This window comes from Vulpes lagopus, chromosome 6, assembly GCF_018345385.1.
Source record: "Vulpes lagopus strain Blue_001 chromosome 6, ASM1834538v1, whole genome shotgun sequence".
NCBI lineage: Eukaryota > Metazoa > Chordata > Mammalia > Carnivora > Canidae > Vulpes > Vulpes lagopus.
Genome location: NC_054829.1, coordinates 132,721,946 through 132,749,895, shown reverse-complemented (window position 1 = coordinate 132,749,895; position 27,950 = coordinate 132,721,946).

Genomic DNA, 27,950 nt, shown 5'->3' with positions numbered 1-27,950 from the left:
CATGAACTGCATTAGCATCTTGAATAGGCCAAAATCTGATGCAGAGGAAATGGGCCTTCTGGGTCGGAGTAGTGGTTTGAGCTAAACAGCAGTTTTCAAACTTTAATCTGCACAAGACTCACCCAGACAACTGGTTTAAAATTCAGCAAGTGACGGACTGGCTCCAAGAATCTGCATTTTGAATTAGCACCCCGTGTTATTTGTACTAACATTAAGGATTTCAAAAATCAATGTTGGAAATCCTGAGACAAGACTGCATTTGCCTCTATCTACACGTTTAAGACCTTTGAAAGACTTTTGTCTCAAAAACAAAAAAAAAAAGGAAAAGGCTTTTGTCTCATCCTCTGGGAGTCATTAAGGCAGACAGCTAGTCTGTTGGCTATCAAGTCATAGTTATCTTTATCTTATTTCATATGTCAGGTAAAGAAAAGAGGACAGAATGACGGCCCCAAAGGGCAGAAATGCTCACAAAGAAATGAAAAGGAGCTGAGTCAAGTTCTACCTCTTTCATGGTTTGGTGGAGGGTTCTGCTCACTCGTAGCCCTGCCCTATCTCTACCTCTACAGATGCTCCAAAGACGGCTGGAGATGCCACAGAGAAGACATATCTAAGCTCTAGGTGGCTGCAATGGTTGAATATAGAGAAAGGGATATGATACACTTTTTCCAGAATCAGGAATGGGTAAATTCCAGATCCTTGGCATTGTTTTCTCTTGTTAGAACCATTTTCATCGTGATTTGTTGGAAATAATTGCTTTGGGACTCTGGTCTCATCCCACTCTAATTCATCCAACGCTGTCATCAGAGACCCTTTGAGCTCTAAGATTTTGATCACACCACATTTCTGCTTAAGACATCCTCTTTGTGAGGCCTCACCAAAAAACATTCTAAGATGCCTACAACCAAACTCACCGGACCCCCCAAGCACTCCGTGTTTTAGATTCCCTCCACACTTCCATGTAAAGGAGACACTGCATGATCATTGTGACATGGGTACTCCACTAGAGTCTTGTATGCAGGCCATATCTTCTAGCTAAGACCGGAAATTTTCATTTATCTTCCACTTATTTGATAAACTTTCACCGCCTATTCAATATTTCTGTGCCCCAGTTTGGTTCTGTGAACACAGGAGTTAAAAAAGGAAAATGAGAGACTCACCGAGACCATATATAAACTCAAGGCCGATAGGCAGCTGGTTCATACCAGTTCAGTTATTCCTATTATTAAATAGCCGGTGCCCCATACCTTCATGCCACCCAGACATCCCAGTTCCACCTGCAAAGACTGTCCTTTACTTCATGATCCAACAAATAAAAATTAATCCCTCACCTGAGATGGGGGTCGCACGTGCCCTAAACTATTGCTGTGGCCCATGTCCATGCTGGTAGATCAACAATGGTGTCTCATCAATTTTTAATATTCTCAATATTATCCCTAGATACATAGAGTGCTGTGACTATAAACAGCTTTTACTTTTTTCTTCTCTAATCTGTATGCATGTTATTTTCTTCTCTTGACTATTATACTGGGCAGTATCCTCAGGATGATGGTAAGTAGTAGTGATAACACGTGTCCTTGACCTGCTCTTCACCTTAGGAAGAGAAAATTGTGGACATCTTGTATCAATTAGAGGTCATTGCTTCCTGTTCCTAGTTTGCTAAGGGTTTTTATCACGCATAAATGTTAAATTTTGTCAAACACTCCTTTAACATTTATTGAGATAATCATGAGTTTCCTTCTTTAGTCTGTGTGGTGACTCTGTAATGTGCCAGACTGGCTAGGGCTGGATTACGTTTCCCAGAAGTACATTCTCTGCGTTTCCAGTTAGGATGAGACACATAAAATTTTTTTTGCATGACCTTTGGAAGGTAGAAGTGAAACAGCAGGAATTTTGGTTCTTTGTTTGGAAATTTAGGATGGGTGCTTTTGTCCTCATACACGTTGTTTATCCCTGGGCTCGCTGCACTAGCACGGGACAGCAACCAGGCTGCAGTCATATGTACTTTCACCTGGTTCCCTTCCCACTTCTCTGACTCCTGGGCCAGGTGTATGCTAAGCTCCATGATGAAAGGTGCCATATTCTCCAACCTGATACCCATGTTCCAAGGCTGGAGACAGCAAGAACTGACGTGAGTTCTAGGCGATCTTCTGGAGTTCCAGCCTCTACCTGTGGGCTCCAGCTTCTCCTTGCTGCTCCTTGCTGTATAGAAATAACTCCTTCCTGATTTTTTTATCTGGCTTCCCCTATAAGCTTCAGATTCTAGCATTAGACAAAAAGGAAGTCTTATGGATACTACTTAACTAGCTCTCACAATTATGGAAAGTCAAATTTATTACTGTGTGTGTGTGTGTGTGTGTGTATAATACAGAGGTTATATTATAGATTTTATATATTTATTATATTTATATAAATTGATTCCTTTTTCTGAGCTTCCTGCATTTGGCCTTTAATCTGATTATATGTGAAAGCCCTACTAGACCCTGTTTCCAGTATTGAAAATGACCCTGATAGCCTATAGCATGTATAACAAAACAGTTATTCAAATTATCACCATAAATACAATGTGATCAAGAGTTTATAGAAGGCACGATGTTGGATTATTTGCTGCCACATAACATTTTGGTGAAAATAAGGAGTATGATGGGGATTGGTTGGTTGCCTTCAAATGAGCTAAATAACTTAAAGAAAAAAATAAGGAGCTCAGTGCTTGAAATTCATATTTCACCAGTGTCATTTTCAATACTAGAAATAGGGTCATGTATCACACACACACACATACACACACATACCTGAAAATCCCTACATTTGCCCTAAGAGAAATGCTTAAATCCTATAGTCCAACTCCTACAGAAATCTTAGTCTATAGCCAAATTTTCTAAAATAAAAAGCAAACAAAAAAACTCAAAATCTAATCTGTGCTTGGCTAAATTACGAACCAAACTGATTTCTGATGTCATATGGTCTCTTGTTAAAATTAGAGCACTATTTGGGAAGGAACAAGTCGCTGAAAATTAGAATGGGAACTTACAGGCAGATTGTAGTGAAGCCACATAACTTGAATTTTAAAAGCCTAAATGTTGTTGAGCCTTCTTTACTATCATAAGCAGCCTCTCATTCTTGGTCTAAGATGCTTATTCTCTCCTTGACTGTAGAAACCATAAAGACCACCCCTGAGGGAGGCGTGTTGCTCTGGACCACTGATCTTCCTCATAGCCGACTCCCACCACCTCTCTTCACCTTTGAGACCTCTAACAAGATTCATGCCTCAGAATATCTCAAAGAATGAGATTCAAGGTTGACTCACGCAGAGAGGTGAGACACGCCAAAAGAATTACGTGATTTCGCCAATTTATATTGATTGAAGCTCGAGGAATACGTATGGTAATATATCATAAGAGTGTAGGATCAGGGTGAGAGGAGTATAAAGATGGATGAGGCCGAATTGATTAATGTCCCACTAGGCAAAGATTCTATATTTACTTACCTGGACTGTGCAGAAGATGGATGGATCTTAGACAGTGACAGTGGATTATCACAAACGTTATCGAGCAACTGCAAGTGCTGTTCTGAATGTGGTTTCGTGGCTGAGTCATATCAACACATTCCCTCATACCTGCTGTGCAGCTATTGATCGGGCAAGTGCTGTTTTTTGTATACCTGTCTGTAAAGACCATCAGAAATAGTTTGTCTTCAGCTGGCTAACCAGCAATATATTTTCACTGTCCTCTCTCAGAGCTGTACCAACTCTCAGCACTACGTCATGATCTAGTCGGCCGGGGACTTGATTGCCTTCATTTCAACGGAATCGTGCCGGCCCATTACACTGATGAAACTGTGCTGACTGGCCTGCCTTAGCAGGGGATAGTAACCACATTAGTAAGACACTTATATGCCAGAGAGTGGCAAATAAATCCCCAAAGATCTCAGGAGTCTTCCACATTGGTGAAATTCCTTCGATGATGGAATCATCAATGCACAAGTTGCTGCATCTGCCCCTCCTACTACTAAGAAAAAAAAGCACAATATATGGTGGACCACTTTGAATTTTTGGAGGCTACATATATTTCATTTGGTCAAGATATTATTTTTTAAGATTTTACTTATTTATTCATGAGAGACACAGAGAGGCAGAGACACAAGCAGAGGGAGAAGCAGGCTCCTTAATGGGAGCCCAATATAGGGCTCAATCCCAGGACCCCGGGATCACCACCTGAGCCAAAGGCAGACGCTCAATCACTGAGCCACCCAGATGTCCCTGGGCAAGCTATTCTGACCCATTTACTGAGGAACCTGAGAGCTCCCACTTTTGAATGGGGTCCTGAATAACAGAAGGCTCTGCAACTTCTGCGAAAGTTGTTTTGCCACCTGAGTCATAGGACTTAACAGATCTGATGATGCCTGAAGTGTTAGTAGTGGATGAGGATGCTATATGGAGCCTTTGGCCAACACAGGAGTAAATATAATGCAGATCTCTACTGATTAAAGCAACACCACACCATTCTTCGGATACAATTATTTTCCTTTTGAGAAACAGATCTTTGGCCTGTGATTGTGTTTTAATAGAAATTAACCGTGGGCCACCAAATCACCATGTGATGTGATCATGATCATGATCACTGATCGTGAATGGGGTGTTGTCTAACCCAGCAAGATTTAAAGTTGAGCATGAACTCCACCATAACAAATGTTAGAGGTGAAACTGGGCTAAAGCAGGCCCAGCAGCCACAAGTCACGTTAAGTCTTATGCCTACTATTTGCCTGTTTCTCTCAACACATACCTATGACTCATGACGCTCTTTATGATCACCTGACTGAAGAAGAAGAAAACCCAGGCTTGGTATATACAGGCTGTCCTCCACAATATATAGGCATCAGCTGAAAGAGGACAGCTGTAACCTTCGAGCCCCATTCTGGGCTAGCTCTGCAGAAATGTGGCAAAGGGAAAGCCACCCGCAGTAGATAGAATTTTGAGCAGTAAATCCATTAATTCATTTTGCCTAGAGGAGGCAAACCATTGGCTATGTAACTAATGGTTTGGCAGAAAGGTCAGGGACTTGGAAGAAACAAATGGAAAATTGGTGGCAAGAAGCTCTGGGTAAGAGGTATATGGATAGATCTCAATGAATGGGTACAGAACGTGAAGATATTTGTGTCTCGTGTTCGTGCTTGCCAAAAGACGACCTCAACAGAGGAGAATTGGAATAATGAGGTGAACTGGAGGACCAAACTCTGTGGGTATCAGTTGTTTCCCTCTTCCAGTCCCCTTTATCATTGTCTAGTAAGCGTATAAGCAAAGCAACCACGACAGCAGAAATGGAGGTTACGCATGGGCTCAGTAACCTGGATTCTATTCAATTTGGAAATTGGCCACATTGTAAATTTACCATTTACAGAATAAAATTTGGCAAATTAGCTTCTGGAAACTTGCTTTTGGCAAACTTGTATCTAGTCAATGGACCCAGGGCCAATAGAATGTGATTCACAAAAGCCACAGAGAATATCAAATATGTTGATTATCATCTGAAAGCCACACCTATTAAATTTATTTGACTTAAGAGCTCTATACCTCAAAGTCAAATTTGCCAAAATAACAATCCCCTGATCTTAACCTAAAATTATCTATCTCTTGCCATTGGAAGATAACGTACACATTCAGTTGTTAAAATAATTAGAAAGGTAAAGTTTGAGACCAGGACGGTATACATATTTAGATTTTTGTGGGAGTGAATTTCTAATTTGGGGTCACTATCCACAATCTCTTTTATTGGTTTTCCATAGACCTTATACACAGGAAAACATTTAAAACTCAAATTATCTATATATCCAGTAGGGAATTTTATTTTTATCTCATATAATGCAATGTCTCCTGTTGATAAAGATTAACTGTGAGGGAGTTCGTTACTCTCGAAGGAATGAGCTCTGACCCAGAGTAACAAAGCCTCCCATCCACCTACCAAGATGAAAGAACTTCTGTCCCAACTTTTCTGGCCACAATGTGTGTGTGTGTGTGGGGGGTCTCAGTTCCCTAGTCAAAATAAAATAGTTTAGTGCTTCCAGGAGGAGGGAACCAGACCCAGCAGCTATCAAGACTGTTTCGAAGGAAAAGGAGCATTGCCTTTCTTCTGCCATGTAACTACCAAACAAATGTCAGAGGTACGACACCTTGAGAGAAGCCCCTTTTGTAGGCAGTAGAGGGTATCTCTTTTCTTGTCATAGTAATTTGTTTACCCGTGGCATTAAATGGTAACTTTTTTTTTTTCCTAAGGGGATATTTCATTGTTATTTTCTTAAAACGAAAATCGTCTTCTTCAGGTTTTCTAAATTAAGTAATCATCCGCTTTGGAATCTTCTGGGGGAAAATCCAAAGCTCAAATAAGCAGGCTTCCCTGGGTTTTAGAGCACGTTGGAACAAAGGGTATTATGTTTTCCGGATGCCCTTATAACAGCTATTTGTGAAAATTCATATGTGACTTATAAACAATTTTTAGAATTCCCCTTCCAGTTAAAAAAGGAAATTTGGAAAGAAGCCTGAGTAATGACTGTAAGAGTCCGACTTTCCTCTTATGTAAGGCTGCTGAGCATGCTTTACTACACGACCAACTAAGCACAGGGCTTCCCAGTTACACCTCCATATTCAGTAATGATGGGTGTTTTTCTATGATATACTCTCAAGTTTTCTCTGATTTTCCCTCATGAAAAGTACCAAAGATTTGTAAAAGACTGGACAGGATTAGTCAAAGATGATAGATTTTTTTTTTTAAATGATCACAAATTCTTCTCTTCCCTGGATTCACAGCCCTTTAATATAACATCTTTGCAACGTGATGCCCTCACAAAAAGGTGCTACAGATTCTTCTAGAGTGAAGAGTTTGTTTCTTCATTCTTTGCATCTGAGTTCATGTGAGTAGCTTTGACCCATAGCGCACCAGTGAACACGGCACAAATAATGATGTAAAAAGCACTTGCCTCGGTGCTCCTAGAGCCCATCTGCTGCTACGTGAACAGGCTCAGGTTAGCGGACTAAGGGATGACAGATGCATTGAAGGAGGCCATCCCTATAGTTGGAGCTGAGGTCCCACACAGGTGAGAGAATCCAGCCAAGGAGAGTTGACCTGACCCTAATCACAAGGACTTCTCAGCAAACCTAAGCAAATCGCCAACATGTAGAATCATGAACTACACAAATGGGTTTTTTTAAGCCACTTTGTTATGGTGTTCACTGCGCGGCAGAACGTAACGGACCCTGCAAACAGCTGGTTGTCTCGGTTAGTTAGAACATAATGCTTATAATAAGGCTAGGGCCAGAGTCCAGAATTTCTCTAGAGCCAAACTTTTGAATAACCATGGTCTGTGACCTTCGATAAAAAGGTCGAGCCACAGTCGGAGGCACTGTTGAGAACCACCTCTATGAAATAAAGTATAGCCTTGACATCAGACAGACGTGGATCAAATCCTGGTTCTGCGATACTAATTCAAGCTCTTATTCCATTTCACTCCCTATGATCAGATTCTTCACCTATCAAATAGGGATGCGCAGGTGAAAACACCTACCTCATAGGAATGGTAAATGGATGAAATAAAATAATATCTATCATTTATTTGCATGGTGCCTGGTAAACGACAATGAATTAAATTGTAGCTCCAGCATCACCCAAATAAAGCAAAAGTGGGGAGATAAGAGGAGAAATAACATGTACCATGGGGCTTCTTGGTAGGCAATACAACTGCAAGGTCTATGCTATGCCCCCCGGTAACTGCTAACATATCTGGCTCTTGTAGGGAATGATGGCCGCATTCAGTGAACCTCCCCCCACAAGGATTTCACAGAAGTCCTTGGCCATGTGCCCCAATCCACCTCCTTTCCCTCCTTCCTCCATAGGTGTCCTGTGACTTCCTGCTATTCAGAGTCCCCTACTCAGGCAGTTGGCAAATTTACCACCTAAGTAGGTCCCTACCACGTGGGACAAGTTTCCTGCCCTGCTCCCCTCCTGTGCCTATTCACCACCACCCCCCACCCCACCAATTCCTTGCCCCACCACTGACACTAAGAAAATGAATCTATTGCAATACGTGGTAATAAAACAAGGGTTACTCCAATCCCTCTCCCGGGGAAATCTTTGTATCCTGTAAGCTCATGTCTTCAGGCTGGAAAGCTGGAGGCCTCAGGCAGGTTTGTGTAGGGTGGCCTTGGGCACTCCATCTTTGGACATCCCATAATTTGTTTTAGGGGCACTTCTGGAAATGCTCTAATTCTGAGATTTAATTCAGCAAGGAAATATACGTGGAGATTTACACTATGGAACGACCTGTAACAAATCCTGCCAGATAAAATGTTCTTGGTGCAATCTCCACTTAACTATAACAAATACATGTCATAAAGGAATTCTCTACTGAATTTGGAGATTGCTTTTAGTAATAATTTTTGTTAAAAGACCAAAGATGAAGTTAACTTTTATGTGGCTGTTCCTAATTTTTCAAAGCATACTGAAAAATATACGCTCATGGAAATAAAAACAAAATAATACTCCTATATTGTGAATGGCAGTAACCCCTCCACTGGTAAAGCTACTCACGAATTTTTACAATTTTTACATCCCCCTTCTTGTCTGAAAGCATTTCTGCTCCACTTAACATAGACCTGTTTTATAGCAAGTGACGAGTTCATCGAAAGGAAATGCGGGAGAAAGACCGTATGGAAGAGTACCAAAGCAGAGAAAGATAACCAATCTCTCCCCAGCATCCCAAGGTTATCCCAAGGTTATTTCACGTTGGAGTCCAAAGGAAATATCTAATTAGAAACAGCATGAGCAAAGGAGAAAATAGACTCAGATGCTTTTTAATTCAGCTGGCATGGTACCTGCGTTCCCAAGCCTGCCCTTTTGTTCTGCCTCAGTGGCAAAAGTCAAAGCCAGTCTCACACCCAACTGGGCTGCCCAGCTTCACGGGGCAGAGTGAGCCCTGGGTAGCAAGTTGTCCCGAGGCTCCCGTATCTGTCGGCCTGCCCCACCAATGCACTATGTAGAGCTTGAGCCAAAACTCAGTTGCAACATGAAGCCTCAAGAGAGACACTTTGAGGACAAAAATATCCTTCCATGGAAGAGCGAGCACATTGTTAAAGCATCACAAGGCATTAATTAGGTTCATGTGAATTTCTCTCCGTATTAATTTAGAGTACAGATGTTTGAACCCTGGGGTAAGGAAATAGACTTTCAAATGTGGGCCAGAAAGCCCAAAGCACGGAGTAAATTCGAGGGAAGTATTAAGAGCACTATTGCTGTCTGAGTTCTGAATAGCTGAAGGGGTAGTCATTGGGCTCCGAGGCTGAGACGGGAACATACAATGATGAGCCTGTGTCTTAGTCTATTCAGGCTCATAAAACAAAATATCATGGCCTGGGTGGTGTAAACAACTGAATTTAATTTCTCACAGTTCTGGAGGCTGGGAAGTCCCATGATCTAGGGGCAGCCAACTCAGGTTCTGATGGAAGTCCTCTTCCCAGCCTGTAGATAGCTATCTTCCGCTATGTCCCCACACGACAGAAAGAATACTAGAGTGAGCAAGCTCTCTGGACTCTTCTTAGAAGGGTCCTAATCCCATCATGGGGACACTACCCAAAGGCCTCGTCTCCAATACCACCACAGTGGGGATTAGAACTTCAACATATGAATTTTGAGAGGCAATAATTCCGTCCATAGAAGCCTAGAACATCTTGTGCCAAGAAAACAAGGACTTGATCAAAGAAGGACAGGGATATGTCAAAAGAATACAAAAGATGACTTGGTGCCCACTGGCCAATCAGGGATAAATTGAGCATATAAATTAATGATGATCGTAGTGGATTATAACCCACTGAATAAGATAGAGTGCACATAGAGTGAAATAGATAAATTGAAAGTTGACTAAATGATGAGATATTTACAGCTTCAGAGTGCTTTCCCACAGAATCCTTACAGCAAGTAACCGTACTATGGAGACATCACCTAGATCGAGTAATCAAAGCAAATCCTTATCAGTGATGGGAGACATCGAAACCATACACTATCTGAAAGGAGGCCAAGAACGTGGATACAGCACCGTTTCTGTGATATACCTGCCAAAAGAGGCATAATTCTTTAAAAAAAAAAAAAGATTTATTTATTTATTTTAGAGAGAGGGAGAGAGAGAGAGAGAGAGTGCGCACAAGGAGGAGGGCAGAAGGAGAGGGAGAGAAAATCTCAAGCAGACTCTGCACTGAGCCCTGAGCCCGATGTGGGGCTCGATCTCATGACCCTGAGATCACGATCTGAACTAAAATCAAGTCAGAGGCTTAACTGAATGAACCACACTGGTGCCCCTAAAAGAGACATAATAATTCTAATCTGATCATAAGAAAACATCAAACAAACCCAGATTGAGAGACATTCTTAAACAATAAACCAGCCTGTAATCTTCAAAAAGTGCCACCGTACAAAATCAGGAAAGGCTGAGGAACTGCTATCCCAGACTGAAGGAGACTAGAGAGGCATGAAAAATAAATGCAAGGGACTCTGACCTGGACCCTTTTGCTCCAAGGGACAGTGTTAGTCCACTGGCCTAATCTGACTGGGATCTGTGAATTAGAATCATAGTGCACCGTTGTTGGTTTCCTCCTCTTGATAACTGTGGTGCGGTTACACAAAAGAAAGTCCTTGCTTTTAGGAAATACTACCAAAGTCCTTGCAACTTACTCTTATGTGGCTCCAGAATTGTCAGATGTCTCTGAGGACTGGGGCTTTGGGGGTAACACCTCCAGCTTAGGACGACTGGAATAATCCAACTGGAACAGATGTTAGCCGGGCTCCACTTAAATGTCCTTGACCTTTGCTGTAAAACTACCAGTAAAATACCAACGTTGTAGGGAGTCATATAACAGTCAGTTTAAAGACAGATGTACTGAGGGGGGCACTTGACGGCATGAGCACTGGGTGCTATGCTATATGTTGGCAAACTCCAATAAAAAAAAATACCAAAAATTATATATATATATATATATATATATTTTTTTTTTTTTTAAAGACAGATGTAGCAGAAAATCCTCTAATACTCCCCAGCTCTTAACTTCTTCTCCTTGATACATGTAATAGCAAATCCTGGGGATGTGGTATCCAGTCTAACTTCTTCAATTTACATATGAAGAAGGATCTGTGTTTTTTCTTGCTTTTTGACAGGACCTATCAGGCCAAAATGTGCTCACAGCAGAGCATCTGGCTCAGTGAGACTTACTCCATGACTTCTTCAAAGGCCTCCTCCTAGAGTATTTGCACAGGATAAACACACTCGTTTTAGCTTTACTTCTGGTATCTTTCAGCGCAACATTTTGCTGTTGTTCCATTAGAGATTGCATTCCCTGCGTGTGTTCTGCATGCTTCCCTACCCATTCTCATTTCATCAACCGGAAGTGTTAAAAATTAGATGACGCGCTGAAATGCTTACCAGTGCCTCTCCTTCCCTAGCTCTATGATTACTCATGAGATGGCCATAACCGATAACACAATTTTAAAAGTCCAAATATTTCTTCCGATAGAAAGCATCAGAAATTATATTCTCTCTGAAGCTAAACATGTATGTGCCCTAGGATGAAGTTGTGTGGGAAACGCTGATCAGAGGCAATGATTAAAAGGAATACTATAGTCCTGTACCTTCTAAGAAGGGTTAGGTGACTCCTTCTAATCAATAGTCTCATCTGAAGCAGAACCTGAATCTCTCTAACAGCCAAGCAATATGCCAGGAACAATTTATCTGATTTAGCTGATCAGGCCATTTATCTGATCAGGCTGTTTTCTCCTTCTCAGTGGGGAAAATACCATTCTAGCCAGAGTCGTTTGTCATAAGGAAAACCAGGGATTTCACTCTTCATTTGCTCATCTAAGAGGTATTTACCCAACAATACGCCTACTTGCCCAGCATTGTGGTAGGTGCTACGAAGAAGTCTGAGTTTGAGTTTTCACATTTTAGTTAACTTAACCTAAAAAGTTTAGCAAGATCCATCCAACCCCCAGTGCTGATGGCAAGTATCTAGGACTATAAGAGAATAATAATAATAACGACAACAACAATAAAGGTCTGGACATAGTTTGGATAAAAGAAAGAGATTACAAAAGAATAAGGTGGAGACGCCTGGGTGGCTCAAGGGTTGAGCATCTGCCTTTGGCTCAGGTTGTGATCCTGGGGTCCAGGGATCGAGTCCCACATTGGGCTCCCTGCGAGGAGCCTGCTTCTCCTTCTGTCTAGGTCTCAGTCTCTCTCTGTGTGACTCTCATGCGTAAATAAAAAATAAAATAATAAAATCTTTAAAAAAAGAAAGAGGAAAGTGTACTTGGACAAAAGCATAAGTGTCGTAAAAATAGGCTCTTTATTATATGCTGAATGTTTGAGTTCCCTCCAAATTCATATATTGGAGCCCTAAACTGCAGTGTAATGGTATTTGGAGGTGGAGACTTTGGCAAATAACTAGGTTTGAGAGGAGACCTTTATGATGGGATTAATGTCCTTATAAGAAGAAAAGAACATCTATCCATCTATCCCTATCTTTATCCCAATCTCTATCTTTCTTTCTCTGTCTCTCCATGGGCAGGCACCAAGGAAAGGCTGTTTGAGCATAGAGCTAAAGGGAAGCTTTCTGCAAGCCAAGAAGTGGGTCTCCACTAGGAGCCAAATATATTGGTAACTTGATCTTGGATGTCCAGCCTCCAGAACTGTGAGAAATAAATGTGTTGCTGTTTAAATCACTCAGTCCACTGTATTCTATTATAATAGCTAAGCTCCCTAAGACACTTTCCCTCCACAGTGTTGAAATTCTATGTATCTTCTGTCCTTGTCACGGTGATTCTTGTAGCATTATAAACGTCTTCTGTACTCTTGTAGAATGAGAAAGGCCATCTGGCTACCTTTATTCTTATAATCACATCACTAGCTTTAAAATCAAGTGACCTTTCCTTGGATCACAATGTGGAATACACACAGTACAAACAGCTTATAATCCCCCATTAACAAAGCTAATGAAGTTAAGGTTGGTCTCTTAATTTTATTTGCCTTTTCATTTTCTCAACATCAAGGAAAAGAAAATTAGATCAAAATTAATGTTTAGGCTCAAGAGACATTGGACTTCATGCCTACTCTCTTTATTACTCCAAATGTAATTAAGTATGTTGACTTCAATAAATGTACCTTCTGCTATGCATGCATCGATTTCAACAGTAATGAGTTTGCATTCATTATAATTTATTTTAGCCAGATAATTAATACCACTCTTGTTTATTTCTTCGATCACGAAAAAAGAATGAGTGTTTGCTTATTTGTTTGCACATGTTGATGATTCAATGGTCTATTGTATGCTGCTAAATTGCAGCATAAAATAAGGTGTGGGCTAAATGGGAACATCAAATCTTCCATCATTGATCTACTGCTCAGGCCCAGGAGCACAGAAAGCATTTCTTATGTAGACCCAGGTGCATCCATTTTCATTCTAACCAATGTAATGGGATTCTTAAAACATTAAGCCTCTAGGCGGGCATCTTAAGAAGAATTAATCATATTTTAAGGCCTAAGATTCACCTTGAATTATGATCTTCAGTTTCTTATTGTATTTTGCTATTTGGAAATCTGGCTTTTATCAAATTTACAATTTATTATATATCTCCCCCACCCCCGAATAGTTACTCTATCTTATTGCTTCTGGTGTTTTTGCCCCTTTCAGTTTTCCCTGCTTCACAAGTAAACACTTGACTCTCTTACTGGATGACTTCCCTGCTGGATCTTGATAAGTTAAGATACAAAAGAAAGAAAATCCAAGGGGTGGACTTCACTTTTCAGTTAGTTTCCAAAGCCTTCTTTCCCTTTCTTTCATGGTATATTAGTCAGGGTTCTCCAGAGAAAAAAGAATAGATATATACACATATGTGTGTGTGTGTGTGTGTGTGTGTGTCTTACACATCACATTTGACATAAAATACAATAAACAAAATATATATATTTTTATGATATATATATATGTATTATTATGCAATATACCTACTAGCCAACATTGTGCTAGGTGTTGTCAAGAGATTTATTATTAAAAAAAAAAAAAAAGGCTCACATGATTACGGAGGCTGAGCGGTCCCAAGATCTGCAATTAGGAAGCTGGAGTCCTAAGAGAGTCAAAGTGTAGTTCTAGTCCAAATTCGCAGGCCTGAAAACTTGAGGTGATGGTACAAGTTCTAGTCTGAAATCCAGCAGCCTTCAGACCCAGCAAGACTTGAAATTTCAAAGCTGGAAAAGATCAATGTCCCAGTTCAAGTGATCGTGAAGGAGGAGTTCCCTCCTATTCAGGTCCACTCAATTCTATTCAGACTTTTAATTGATCGGTAGCAATGTTTTTTTAGATCTGACAACAAAAGCAAAAATAACAAGTGAGACCACATCAAAGGAAAAGAGCTTCTGTATGCCAGAAGGAACCATCGACAAAATGAAAAGGCAACCTATGAAACTGAAGAAAATCTTTGCAAATTATGTATCTGAAAGAGTTTAATATCCATTCACATTAGGGAGGGAATCTGCTTTACTTAATCTATCGATTCAAATGTTAATCTCATCCAGAAACACCCTCACAGACACATACAGAGTAACGTTAGCCAAACCCCATGGCCCAGTCAGTTGAAACATAACATTATTCTTTACATTTGGCTTCTTTCTCACAAAAATACATAGCAATATCATTTTCATATACTTACACTAAACTTCTTTAGAAGCTCATACAAATAATGAAAGGAAATATTTTCTGAATATCAACGTTTGGATGACTCTTGCTACTTGTTCCAGATCATCAACATGTTCCAACAGAAACTTCGGCAGTCAGAAAAATATTCTAAAATTGCCTATTCCAAAAGAATAGCCTCTAGTCACATGTGGCAGCTATTAAGCCCTTGTAATGTGGCTAAGTACAATTTTATTTTATTTTAATTAATTTAAAATAGCCATTGTGGCTAGGGGATGTCATATTAGATATCACAACTTTAGATGATATATATTACTTTAAAACAGTTAAATTCTCAAATATCCAACACTCAGATGAGTGAACACTTCCTGCTGACCTTTCTATATTGGAAAAAAAATATCAGGGGAAATGTGAATAATAGATATCTTGATGATTTATTTATACCTTGAGTTTAGGTTTGGCTTCAGAATATTGACCTTATTTTTAAAGATTTATTTATGGGGGGAGTGGGGCAGAGGGAGAGAGAGAATATCAAGCAGACCCTCTGCTGAGCAGGGAGCATGAAGCAGGGCTTGATCTCACAACCCTAAGATCATGACCTGAGCCAAAATCAAGAGTCAGAGACTTTACTGACTGAGCTACCCAGGCACCCTTATAATGTATAATTCTTGAGAGTTTCTACAAAAATGCAGATAATTCTTAGAACACTGATAAAGGCTTTTTCAGGAAACACCAAGTTTGACCCAGGGTCAGAATTCTCTATTAAATCATGCCAACAATGTATTTCTTGGTGGAATCCATTTTATTGACTTTGTGTTTTTTTAAAGGTCTAAATAATTTTTCTTCTGAAAATTTTTAGAGTGATGCCAGTAGTCCTCTATTTAAGTGATTTTTTTAAATAGATTTATGTAATTTTTCACTCTCAAACATACCAAACTTGTAAAAATTCTTCTATTGGCCAAGCCAAACATAGACCCTGGAATGCCCATTTTAGTCACAGACTGATGCTTCACAAGAACAATATGATACTCACATAGGATAAAAGTCTTTGTTTGTTTGTTTGTTTTAACAAAAAGCTCACCTTCTGTCTGAAATTCAGAGGTACCTGCTACTACTAAAGTTTTTGTAGAGGCACCAGTATGTGCTAGAATGCTTGAATTTAGCTATGGAGTAAACATATGTGCATTCATGCAATATTAATAGTATCTATCTTCTCTGTAGACACATTTTTGTCTATAGTGGTAGTTTTATCCTATGTTGGAAAAACTATCCTTTGTTTTTCTCTGTTTGATATCTATTCCTCATTAGTTTGAGTATTAAGTTTTGGTCCAGGCCAGGGTTTTTCAGTCTCAGCCTTGTGTATTTTTTGGACTGGATAATTCCTTAATATGAGGGGCTGTCCCGTGCATGGCAGGATGTTTAGCAGCAGCCTCCTTCTGCCCACTACATGCCACGAGCACCCCACTCCCAAGTTTTGACATCCAAAAATGGCTCAAGACCTTTTTATCAAGAGTTTCCTGGGTAGCAAATTCTCTCCAGTTGAGAGTCACAGTCCAGGCCCAGCAGACAAGCCCAGGCACTAATACCTTGCCCAGAAAGCCTGGTAAAGATGCTGCCAGTGATGTCTAGTCTGAGCCAGTGGAGATCTTTGTGGTAGACTTTAAGGAATGTACATTACAATTGGAGAATTCGCTACTAGAAACCTTGAGTATTCCTTTAGGAAGAAGATCCATAATATTTAGGAAAGGCTCTAACTTTACAATTGTTCACCATCTTTTGGCATATGCAATGTTCTATAAATTCCTGAAACTTTTGAGCTTCATTCCAAATACTAAAACCTCTTCAGTGGGCATGCAGTTTCCTTTTGAGAAGAGTTTGGTCAACCATTTCTACTTCTTAATGACTGAAGTAAAATATTCTATCAATATGGGCTGAAAACACTCTTATTCATGTAAGGAGAAAATCTTCATTAGTTTTTTGGGGGGTTTCCTCTTTAGTTGTTTCAGGCAATTTAGGTGTTTCATGTCCACTTTTCACAAACTTAAATTATTTTTATAAACCAAGCTTCTCAGAGAATTTGTGGTCAAAATAAACATTTTACATGATCTGGACAAGTTCCTGAAGCAAACCAATCATTAATCAGTTTTCAATGTTTATACGTTCTGAATTTCTCAATCACAACATCTAGAGATTGCAACAGAATATAAACATTAGTGATGGAAAAAAGCGTTTTGGAAAACTTGTCTCAAAAGTGCTAAAATAAGTGAGCCAGTGATGCACTTTCCTCGTGTTTCTCTGTCTCTTCTCTCTCCCTCCTTAAATGGCCACTTGTGCACATGGTAGAGAGTCAGTATCTTTCTGCAACTCCTGCCTTATAGACCAATAATTTAGATCATTCAATGCTGAAAACGTTTCTTAAGAGGTGACTGCCACTCTTTGCTGGAGGTTATGACACTAGAAGTTCATCGATGTTGGAAAAGTGCAATAAACCTAAACAAAAGCTGGATAACATGTCAAAACACTGAAATTTATCATTCCTTTTTCTTTCTTCCAATTTCATAAAAGGACAAATCCAAATAAGTATTTTTCTTTGTACTTTTTAGAGATTCCTTTGAACTAACTGGATTCCATTAACAGCCTCTATTTGACAATCCATGGCCATAAAGCAATTGGTAGTTAGGAAAATAATTCCATTTAAAAAGTAAAATACCCTGTACTCTTTGGTTACAATCTGTAAAGTAATAAATATTTAGTTATAATTATTTTAAATAAATAGTTAGCTGTATCTTCTAAATGAATTTCTTTCTCTCCTCACTGTTCAAATCATATTTTTAATTGTATTCTTTTGTTAAAATTCTATTCAGTATCTTTGAATTATTTTAAGCATCTGGGAAAATGTGTTCTATTCCTTTCAATATAAAATGTGATGGGACATTCAGCTTTCTATGTTTTGTTTTGTCAGTAGTAGACTTCAAAAAAGGAACAAGATTTTTACAAAGTGATCTGAATATTCTATCATAGCTTCAACATTTGCACGAATAGGCCATGTTTTCTAATGTCCCTTAACTCTTCCAACTCTCCATGTTCCTGCCGCTGACCACTTTACAAGACTAAAATATAAAGCAAGTATCAATGTATATGGTCAAATACGTAGGAAAAATCTCACTATAACAAAATGTGCCTGGGAACCGATTCATATTCTATTAGAAAGTCAAATCTAATTTCTTTTTTTTTAATTAATTTTTATTGGTGTTCAATTTACCAACATACAGAAAAACACCCAGTGCTCATCCCGTCAAGTGTCCACCTCAGTGCCCATCACCCATTCCCCTCCAACACCCGCCCTCCTCCCCTTCTTGAACGAGTTTTAGACTTTCTTGCTTTTACTTAAACTTGACATTATTTCTCTCTAACTTTGAATTTGTGGCAAATGTTAATTTGAGGTAACTTTTAAAAATTCATATTAATCAATATTATACATAAATGTGTTCTCAAATGGAAATTTGGGAAAAGAAAAAAGACTTTCAAATGTTGCACAAGCTGAAAATCTAGTATTCCTTTGAACATGGGCAAGCTGGACGGTGGAAGGCTACCAGTGCAGAGGAAATTTTAGTAACAGTGTAATGGACTTTCACAGGAAAGCTAAAGATTATCTCAAAGGGTCAGCAGATATTAGAGAACAAAATATGATAAGCAATCATTGTATCACCAAAGAAGGAGAATAAGGATTAAAATAGAGGACCAGTATATATAAAGAGAGAGAGAAGAGCCTGGAAGACCAAGTACTAGAAGGCAAAGTAACAATCCAGCCATAACATTTTGGAGAAATCACCCAGGTTGAAGTCAACAGACCTGAATTCAAATGGGCACCTCCATTAGGGAATTATAAGCCCCCTTTGGCTGGGCTTCAATTTCTTCGCCAGTATTTTCAAGGAATCAGTGTCACAGGATAAAACAAATGGGAGATCAGAATCAAGGTAAGCAGCTTTGCCCACAGACCCAGTCGTTTCATACGGTGCCTGTAATGTAGAGGCCAGTACCCACATAGTTTACAAAGACTTGCAGGCAGGGAGTCTTTGAGGAAGAAGTTAAGAACAGTGGCACAAAGCAATAAAGGCAAGAGTCCCCAAGTGATAAGGGTAAACCTCAAAAAAGACTCTGGAAGGGAAAGCCTTAAGTCATTTGCGACTCTTCATTTTATGATCCTAGACTTTTACAAAGCCATGGACCCTTTAAGGCCCTTTAAGTAATATCCTAAAAAAGCAACGAACTTGTCAGAGACCCTTATGGTATGAAGCCAACTTCCATTGACTCAGTTCTGCAGAGGATCACTTTCCTGGAGTTTTCTGGTAGACTTATACGACCCTCTACTCGAAGCACACTAACCACAGGCACCACGAAGAACCGTGGTGCTATGTACATGCATTACAGTAGGCCAAGTTCACAGAATCCCACTAGAGATAGCTTCCTACACTGACCTTGCAAACATGTTTTATTATTTGCACTCAGGAGAAGGTGCTAAGGTGTAGAGATTATATCGTTTGTTCAAGGCCACATCAATCACAACGAGCAGAGACAGTGTCCCAGCCCTGGTCTGCCTGATTCGCTCTCAAGAAAAAAAGAAGGAAGAGAGAGAAGAGGAGTAGGGAGGGGGATAGCATGAAGGAGACAGGGTTTCTATCAAGCCTGTTCAGTTCTCACAGGTGCCTACACACTTTCAAGTTGAGACGTTACTATCTATGCCACCTGCTGGAATAAACCCTTCACCTGGAGCCTGGGTCTATACTCCTACCATTCCTAATCAGGGCTTGAGACAAACCTGCTTTCCTTATTTCCAAGCTGTCTTTTAATGTGCACAGCTCTCTAAATGCTTGGGGGGGGGGGGTTGCTGTTGTTGGGGTTTTTTTCGGTTTTGGTTTGTTTTGTTTTGTTTGGCATAACAGAATAATTTGGGAGCCTCCTGATCCAGTCAGTGATCATCTTGGCAGTAAAGTCCCTGCCCTCAGCACTAAGTTGCCAGAATAATTGGTTTTTGTGCCTTTAATCATCCTACCTGGCTAACAAGCTCTGGGCATTCCAAGATAAGAGGGGGAAGAGGCTAGCCTGCCTTTCACATGAAGAAACAGGCCTTCTACCAGTTATGAAACATAAATCAGATAAAATTAAATTAGCAACTTGTTTCTTGGAGGAATGGCCCTCTATTGCCTTGAGAATAGAGTGGTGTGATCCACAAGATGTTATGCCTTACTGTACAGGGATTATTTGATATCCCAATTATTCTGTAACTTATTTGCAATAGCTCCAGGAAGCTCAAAAGTTAACCAGTTGATCACACCAGTGATGTGGATTGAAAGTCACCCAAACTCTTCCCCTTGCCCATCACGTAAGAAGGAAAGCCATATTTCAGGCTCATCCCTAGACACACATTTCTGCTGAAGGGCTTGTTTTATCTTGCCCTGATGGGCATATTAGAGCAATGGAACTCAAAGTGCTTACTGCTGCAGAGTACAGGACAACATATTACAGCCCACCGGGGGCTACAAACAGTGCGTGGATTTCCTTCGCTTTTTCTTCATGCCCCAGTTCCACTGGCACCAACAATAGCGGCTACCAAGATTCCTAACTCCTCCACAAAGTCTAAGAACCCCAAGGCACCCTCTCACAACCCACCCAGCTCTGAGAAACCCAGACTCGTATCAGTTAGGAAAGCACAATTTAAACCATGGTTTTTACATATTGACCTTTCCCATGGCTTGGAGACCAGGTTTCTGTGCCTGAAACCAGTGGTTTTCAAAGGCCGTAAGAGCTACCGATCTGTGTCAGGTTGTGTCCACTAAGAAATCTACTTCAAGACATAACTGTAAGCGCAAGAGAAGTATTTATGGAAAACCTGTAGAGAAGAAAGGAGGAAAAAGCAAGAATAAGAAAGGAGAATATTCAGACATCAATGTGGGAGTCACACCTAATAAAGAAGAAATGGGAGGAAGGACCAGGTGAAAAGAGCCTCCAACAGTGGCACAGCTGTCGAAAAGTCTCAGCTGCTAATGAGGACTCTCTGGGTCACAGCTAACCCCTAGAGCTACTACTACTGCAATCCTTGCTCCAGTACCTTCAAGTTACTCAGTTGCTAAGAGCGGACTCAGGGAAGCAGGGCCTGGCATGGATGTGTGGATCCAAAGGTGTGGCAGCTGAGACCGTCAGTCAGCAATGCCCCACACGGTAGGGCCTTAGAAGGATGATCTGAGCCAGGTCCTCTCTAGCTGCCACACCTTCCTGAAAATGCTGCTTACATTTTTTAGATGTTTGAAAAGTGAGAAATTTTAAAAATCGCTGCTAAAGGTAGATTTCTATATAGCTATGAGTAACAAGGTGGAGACTCTGTGAATGCTCGTGTATAGTGGGGTTATTTTATGAAATTACCCAAAGTTTCTCCCTACTCCCCATTCAAGTGACTCCATTGTTTTGGCCATGGGTCAAATAGCTAAATACAAAGAAGCAGAGGGAAAATCCTGACTTTGGGATTAAAAACAAACCCTTGAATTTACACCAAGGAAAAGGCTTTGTCAAAAAAGACTTGAGAGAGTATAATAAAAGATGTTTTTAGCTTTGTCTTTTGGCTTCTCAAAATTAAGCCTTAAAGAGGCATAAAGTGTATTCTATAAAGGCTACAAAGGAAAGAGATCAAGCTCCAGTTCATTCTATACCCCCACTCCCAATACTAGGCCAATATTACCTAATCTGAGGTAGGAAAGAATTCAAGAAAGGAGGATATAAAGAGAGATTAGATACCCTCCTAGATAAATCCCTGAGAAGGACCAAGTGTCCCCATCCTCCCTAGTACTGAAACAGGGTGAGGATTAGCCATGATAAATCCCAAAGTGAGGTTGTACCTTCAAGAGCAGAGAAAGTAAGGGATGGAGACCTGTGTCTCCCTTCCTGATAATGTCCTGAGAGGTGATAAGCCTCAAGAGGAGTATCTCTGTGCCCCCTACCACAGCGGTGGTGAGTGCCCAGACGGGGAGTGTCTGAGAAAAAGAAGACCAAGCGTCTTACAGGAATGATACAGGAGAATATTCTAATATTTCCCATACTGTCAAGAGGGGTACACAAGGTAGCCGAGTAAGTCAATGACTTAAATGATGCCTCAGGCTTCCCTTCCACAGAAAAGATTGACCTCTTCAGGGCTCCTCGAAGTGTTGTCCATGGATGGATGATGGTCCAAGACTGGTCATTAAGAGTCCATGTGAAGTAAGTACAGAAATTGAGAGTAAGCACTTAAAAACTTTTACAGTGATTTGACATTATCACAGAACCCAAATGTGTAATCAGTAGACTCCCTTTTTGAAGAAGAAGGCATATACTGATTTGTAGGTTCTAATTTGGGTACCGAGTTGCATGTCATAAAAGCTGCATCCAAGGATTAACACCACCACCAGCAAGGGGGGAAATCATCCTTCACTACAGACAGTTTGAGAAGCACTGGCATTGCTATCCGTAAGGAGACTGAAAGAGGTCCAGGGACACTCGGTGGGTATAAGAATGACTGTCAATAGCAAAAGTCCACACAGGACGTGTTACACAGCAGGGAATCTGTACGACAGCAGCAGCCCAGTGACCCCTAAGTCATAAACGCTACCTACCACAGGGGGCCTAAAACGACTAAGAAAACACTGATGTGAGTGGGTTTACAGAATTGACCAGATCCAGTTTTCTGAGAGTAGGCATAGGAAGAGCTCAGATGAAATTCAATTATAGAAGGTTTTGAAAAATAACACACTCATCACACTAAGTTTTGTGGCAAAAGAAAGTATGACATGACACCTGCTTTGCTGTAACATTTCTTCACAGAGCATTCCGACAGAAACTTCCTTAACAGCCTGAAGTAGCTGAGATATTTCCATTTTAAAATACTGAAAAAAAGGGGATCCCTGGGTGACTCAGCAGTTTAGCGCCTGCCTTTGGCCCAGGGCGAGATTCTGGAGACCCAGGATTGAGTCCTGCGTAGGGCTCCCGGCATGGAGCCTGCTTCTCCCTCCTCCTGTGTCTCTGCCTCTCTCTTTCTCTCTCTCTCTCTCTCTCTTTCATAAATAAATAAGTAAATAAATAATTAAATAAATAAATTTAAAAAAAATACTGAAAAAAATGTTTCTCAATAAGAACATGATTTTTGTGGACTTGCTCATTTATGCATAAAAAGAAGCATATATTTTGCCACTAGTGGTAAACCGGGGAAAGCTGGGGGAACACTTGACAGTGAACAGGTATTATGTCATTTTGTGTCGAAAATTTCACTTGATGGTTTGGATTTAAGGAACAGATACTCAACTAACTCCAAGAACAAGAAGACTCCTTGAAAGGAGGCCTATGGACGGGGATGGGCACATTACTAGCACGCCATCCATGACGGCTGGGACTGCTGGGACTGTTGGGACTGGACGCTCTCACAGTCTCTTCTATCTCCAATGGTGTCTTTCTCCAAGTGTCCAAAATAAGCACCTCCCTCTGCTTCTCTTTGTGTACCCATTCCACCTCTACAACAGGCTACTTTTGAGTATTCATTGCTGCCCATTATGGCCACATGTCACAACTCTCAACCTCAAACAACACTGACAACAGAAACATGGTTCAAATTCCTGAAATAGAGGATTAGCCTGGCTTCCCCCCACCCCCCTTAAAGTAGACCAAAACACGTAACAGCACTGCGGCTAATCTTAGACAGACTGGCCTCACAGCTCAGTTACTCTCCTTGAATCTAACCAACTTTGTCTCCTTAGAACGAGAGCAAGAATCATTAGAGGCACACAGTTGTTCTTCCGTCAGGGTCAAAGGCAAGAGAGTTTTGCTGAAAAATGGGCAGTAGGTTTGCCAAGAATTCTAAGGCTGGACATGTTCATTATACCTGAGAGTAAGCGCTGCCCAGAGATCCAACCGTTTCCTCTTTGCCAAGAATCTCCAGACGATGCTAACAGGAAGGCCTCAGCAGCATGAAGCATGGATGATAAACACCCATTTTTTCATATTCTACAGAATGTCTGGACTTGCTTCTCAAGTGTTTGCATATTTTCTATTTTCTATCACCATTTTTAAAAGGGGGGAGCCTATTAAAGCAATGCATAATTATTCTTTCTAAGACTGACTGCTAAAGTTGGAAAGTGTTGTGACCTTCACTTGACTCATTTGGCTCTTTACAGACACAATTCTAGTTTTGGCCCTAAGCACCTTACATAAATGACATTGCAAAGATAACGGAATGAAAATAGAACAAAAAACTCAGTGTCTGAGAACAAAAAGCTCACTGTATGCCTTCGTTCTAATTGATATTCCAGAGTGACAAGACAGTTTGAGAGTGAGCCCCTTCACTCCAAAGAATAAAGTCCACAGCAACACAGAAAATACAACATCTCTTCTCTGTCATCTCTAAACAATTAGCCTCATGTACTCAGGACCCCTTGAGTTAGTCCATCAGTTCCCCACCTTTCTGCTCTGTCTTCCATCAAGGCAAACTCCCTTATCACTTTCTCTACAGATTCCAAAGGACTCTCCTTATAAAAGGGCTTCACTCTACTTTTCTCTTGTGCCTTTGGTCATGTATAGTCAGCGTCACCAGCACTTTTCCCTTGGGATAAAGAGCAGAGCTACGGGATGTTACCACACCCAGGAGACAACTCACATCTAGGGCAACCACTTCCACTCTATATTTCCAGGTACATCTTTGAACAGGGGGTAGGTGGGGAGGAAAGAAGTTAAAAAAGGAGGTTTCGCTAAACTTTACTGCCAATGATTGGGCCACAGAGTTTTGCTGTTACTGTTTTAGGTATGACCTAGAATGTGACCATGTGTAAGAAAAAGATGTGCATTTTCTTTATAAAATCTGACAGCTTATAAGTACACTCTCAGATCAGAAACAGTTTCAGATAGTTTGAGGAATAACATAGCCACCTGAAGCTTAAAAGGAGGGCTACCAATGACGGGCATGGTTAAGGCAAGACAGTGCTCATTAGAGAGCAGGGACTTTATCAGCAGCATACCGGATGGCTGAGATAAGAAAGTGCATATATTCCTGGAAGAGTTCACTCAGGAGGAAGAACAGAGGAAAAGGGAGAGTCATGCATATGCACTCCCACTTCCTACACTCATCATCAGGTGAATCACAGGAGCCCAAAGGAGTGAGAATGTGAGGAGAGGCCAGAGCAGTTATAGCAATAGCAGATCCTCAGTTCTGCAGAGGGAACAACCACAGGGAACATTAGGGCCGTGAGAAAATGAATCTTCCCAACACTGAAGTTTCCAAACTGGTTGGTCAAAGAGCCAACTAACTAAAAAAAATTCTCTCACCTGTTGTTAGCATCCTGAGGTTTGAGAATTACTTCAAATATTGCCTCTAGTTCAGACTTAGCTTCAACATTCAGAAGAGTAAACAAATAAAATTTCTAAATGATGGCAAAATTTTACACAGAGGTTGACAAAACAATGAAAGCTGTAATTGTCCTAAAGGTCTTGTTTAAATCATCTAAGAGTGTATGTTTAATTCTAATGTGCAACTAAACAGAAATCTAAACAATACCAGGAATTCAGGCTAACTCCCCCTTTTTTTATAATTGTGGAATTTAATAATGACATTAGATTGAAAACAAATGTAATGAGAAGGAAATGACTCATTTTAAAGCTTACATGTTCTCAAATGGTAATTTAAAAAAAGAAAAGAAAATATGCACGAGGGAGGCAAAAGTTTGATGATGATTTTCAGACTGCTCCAATGTATTATTAAAGACAAATACAGTATTTTATTTTCTAGTGACCTGAATTAAAAATCATCCAAACTTTCAACATAAAATTTCTACTTCGTTTTGACACAAAGGAAATGCTAGTATTCGGATATGATTCTCAATAGATTAAAGGTTAACCCTGGGTCTACCTAAATCTGTGGAATTAAAGGATATTATCCCAATGGGTGTGTTGCATTCCAATGCCTCAGGATCATAAACTTAATAAAATTCCGTTAAACCTAAGTGGGTAAAGGACATGGCTTCCAGCTACAAATGGCATAAATCCAAATGAAACAGGTTTAAGCAAAGTAGGAAAGTCACTGGCTCACAATGGAAATGTTCATGGGGAGGTATTAGTCATCCAGATATTATCGGGAGCATCTCTCTACTCACCTTTTGCCCAACCTTTCCTTAGGTTAAATCGTTCTCATGCAGACTTTCCCTGTGATTAGACTTGTATCATCACAGCTGTAAGGTCAGAAGAAAGAAAAGTTCTCCTTTCCACTTACTCCAGCAGAAGTCCTGAAACTTGGACTGATCTGGGCCATATGTTTCTCATAGAACCAGCACCCATAGCCAAGGAGAAGGGTTGTTATTTAGCCAGGCCCAGGTAAACAAAGGCAACTGTTACTTCAACGAGCAGGATCAACTCCACTGAACTACATGGACTGGGAGTGCAAGAAGGGCGCTTTTCAGAGGAAAATATGGGTGCAACTGCTAATCACAGGAAATATAGATATGAGTAGTCCAAAAAAAATGGTAATAGTGGGAGTCAGGTTTCTCCCTGTTGGAGTGGGAGGTTACAGATAAGAAAGGAGGGGAGGCTAGAATGATCCAGGTGGTGACGGAATAGTTGGGGCCATCAGTATAAACTCATCTTTAGTTAAGATAAATACAGATGATTACCTATAAAAATAGGACATGGGTTATGTGTATATACAGTCATCAGTATGTACCACATATTCCCATTCTGTCAGCTGAAAAGGCCTAGAAACAACAACACAGCAGTAGTAGTGAGCACACTTAGTGCAAAGATCTTGATTTCTCATACCATTCCCCAGTGAAAGGAACCAAGTCTTCTTAGATAAATGGCTGATTCTAGGACTGGGGCAAGAAGTACACAAGATAAGCTTGTAGCATCATATAGTGCAAGAAATCAGTGAACTACCCCCCTAAAAAAGCAAGCAAACAAACAAACGAGACCCCACAATGATGAGAGTATGTTATAGGGACACAGGAGCTGATTGAAAGGGTTCCAAATGGCCAAAAGTGGAAAATTTTGCATGACTAAATAAAGTAATATTGAATTATAACAGAGTCTAAAATAACTATCCATGAGGCCATACAGATATAAATAAATGACTGAACAAATAGATAAGGGGGGAAAGAAACTCCGTTGCAGAAAAATTCCAGATAACTTAGGTAGATACTTTGCCCTCAAGAAGGTGAAGCAGAATTCCTTACTCCTTAAGAAGAGGGCAGGATGGAAGGAGGGAGAAAGAGGAAACGTAAACTGGAAAAGTCTGACAAAAACCAGGTGAGCAAAGTTAACATCAACAATGATAAGTCATTTTAGACAGTACATACTCTTGATATGATGTGACAAGCATGGCACTTCACCTCTGTGGCCTTCTTCCCGAAAAGTCTAGAACTCCAGTCTAATCATAAGAAAAACACCTGGTAAACCCCACCCCAACTGAGGTGCGTTCTACAAAATATCTATCTATTACTCCTCAAAACCTTCAAGGCCATCCAGAAAAAGGAAAGTATGAAAAACTGTCATAACCAAGAATAGCTTAAGAAGGCATGATAACTAATTGGAATTTGGTTATTCTGGATAGGGATCCAGGAACAATAACAACAAAAAGGACAGTAGGGAAAAATCAGAAAAGTCATGGAAATCCAAATAAAGCATGGACATTAGTTAATGATAATATATTAATATTGGTTCATTAAAGTTAACAAGTATACTGTATTTATTTAAAATATTAATAATAAGGTACAGGGCATAAGGAATTTCTATACTATCTTCACAATTATGGTGTAAATCTAAATTTTTTCTAAAATAAAAATTTAACTTAAAAATAGAGAAACGGGCAGCCCTGGTGACTCAGCGGTTTAGTGCCTCTTCGGCCCAGGGTGTGATCCTGGAGACCCGGGGTAGAGTCCCACGTCGGGCTCCCTGCATGGAGCCTGCTTCTCCCTCTGCCTCTGTCTCTGCCTCTCTCTCTCTCTGTCCCTCATGAATAAATAAATAAAATCTTTAAAAAAATAGACAAGCCACAAAACAATCAAAATGTCAAAAACAATGAAAACATGACAGAGCAATCAAGGGATATAGAAGACTAATATTCTCCCATTAAGATCTCAAGAAGAGGAAATGGAGGAGAAAAATAATGTCATCCCTGCCCCGCAAAAAAAAATGTCCACACTCTAATCCCCGGAATCTGTGAATATATTTCTTTTACATG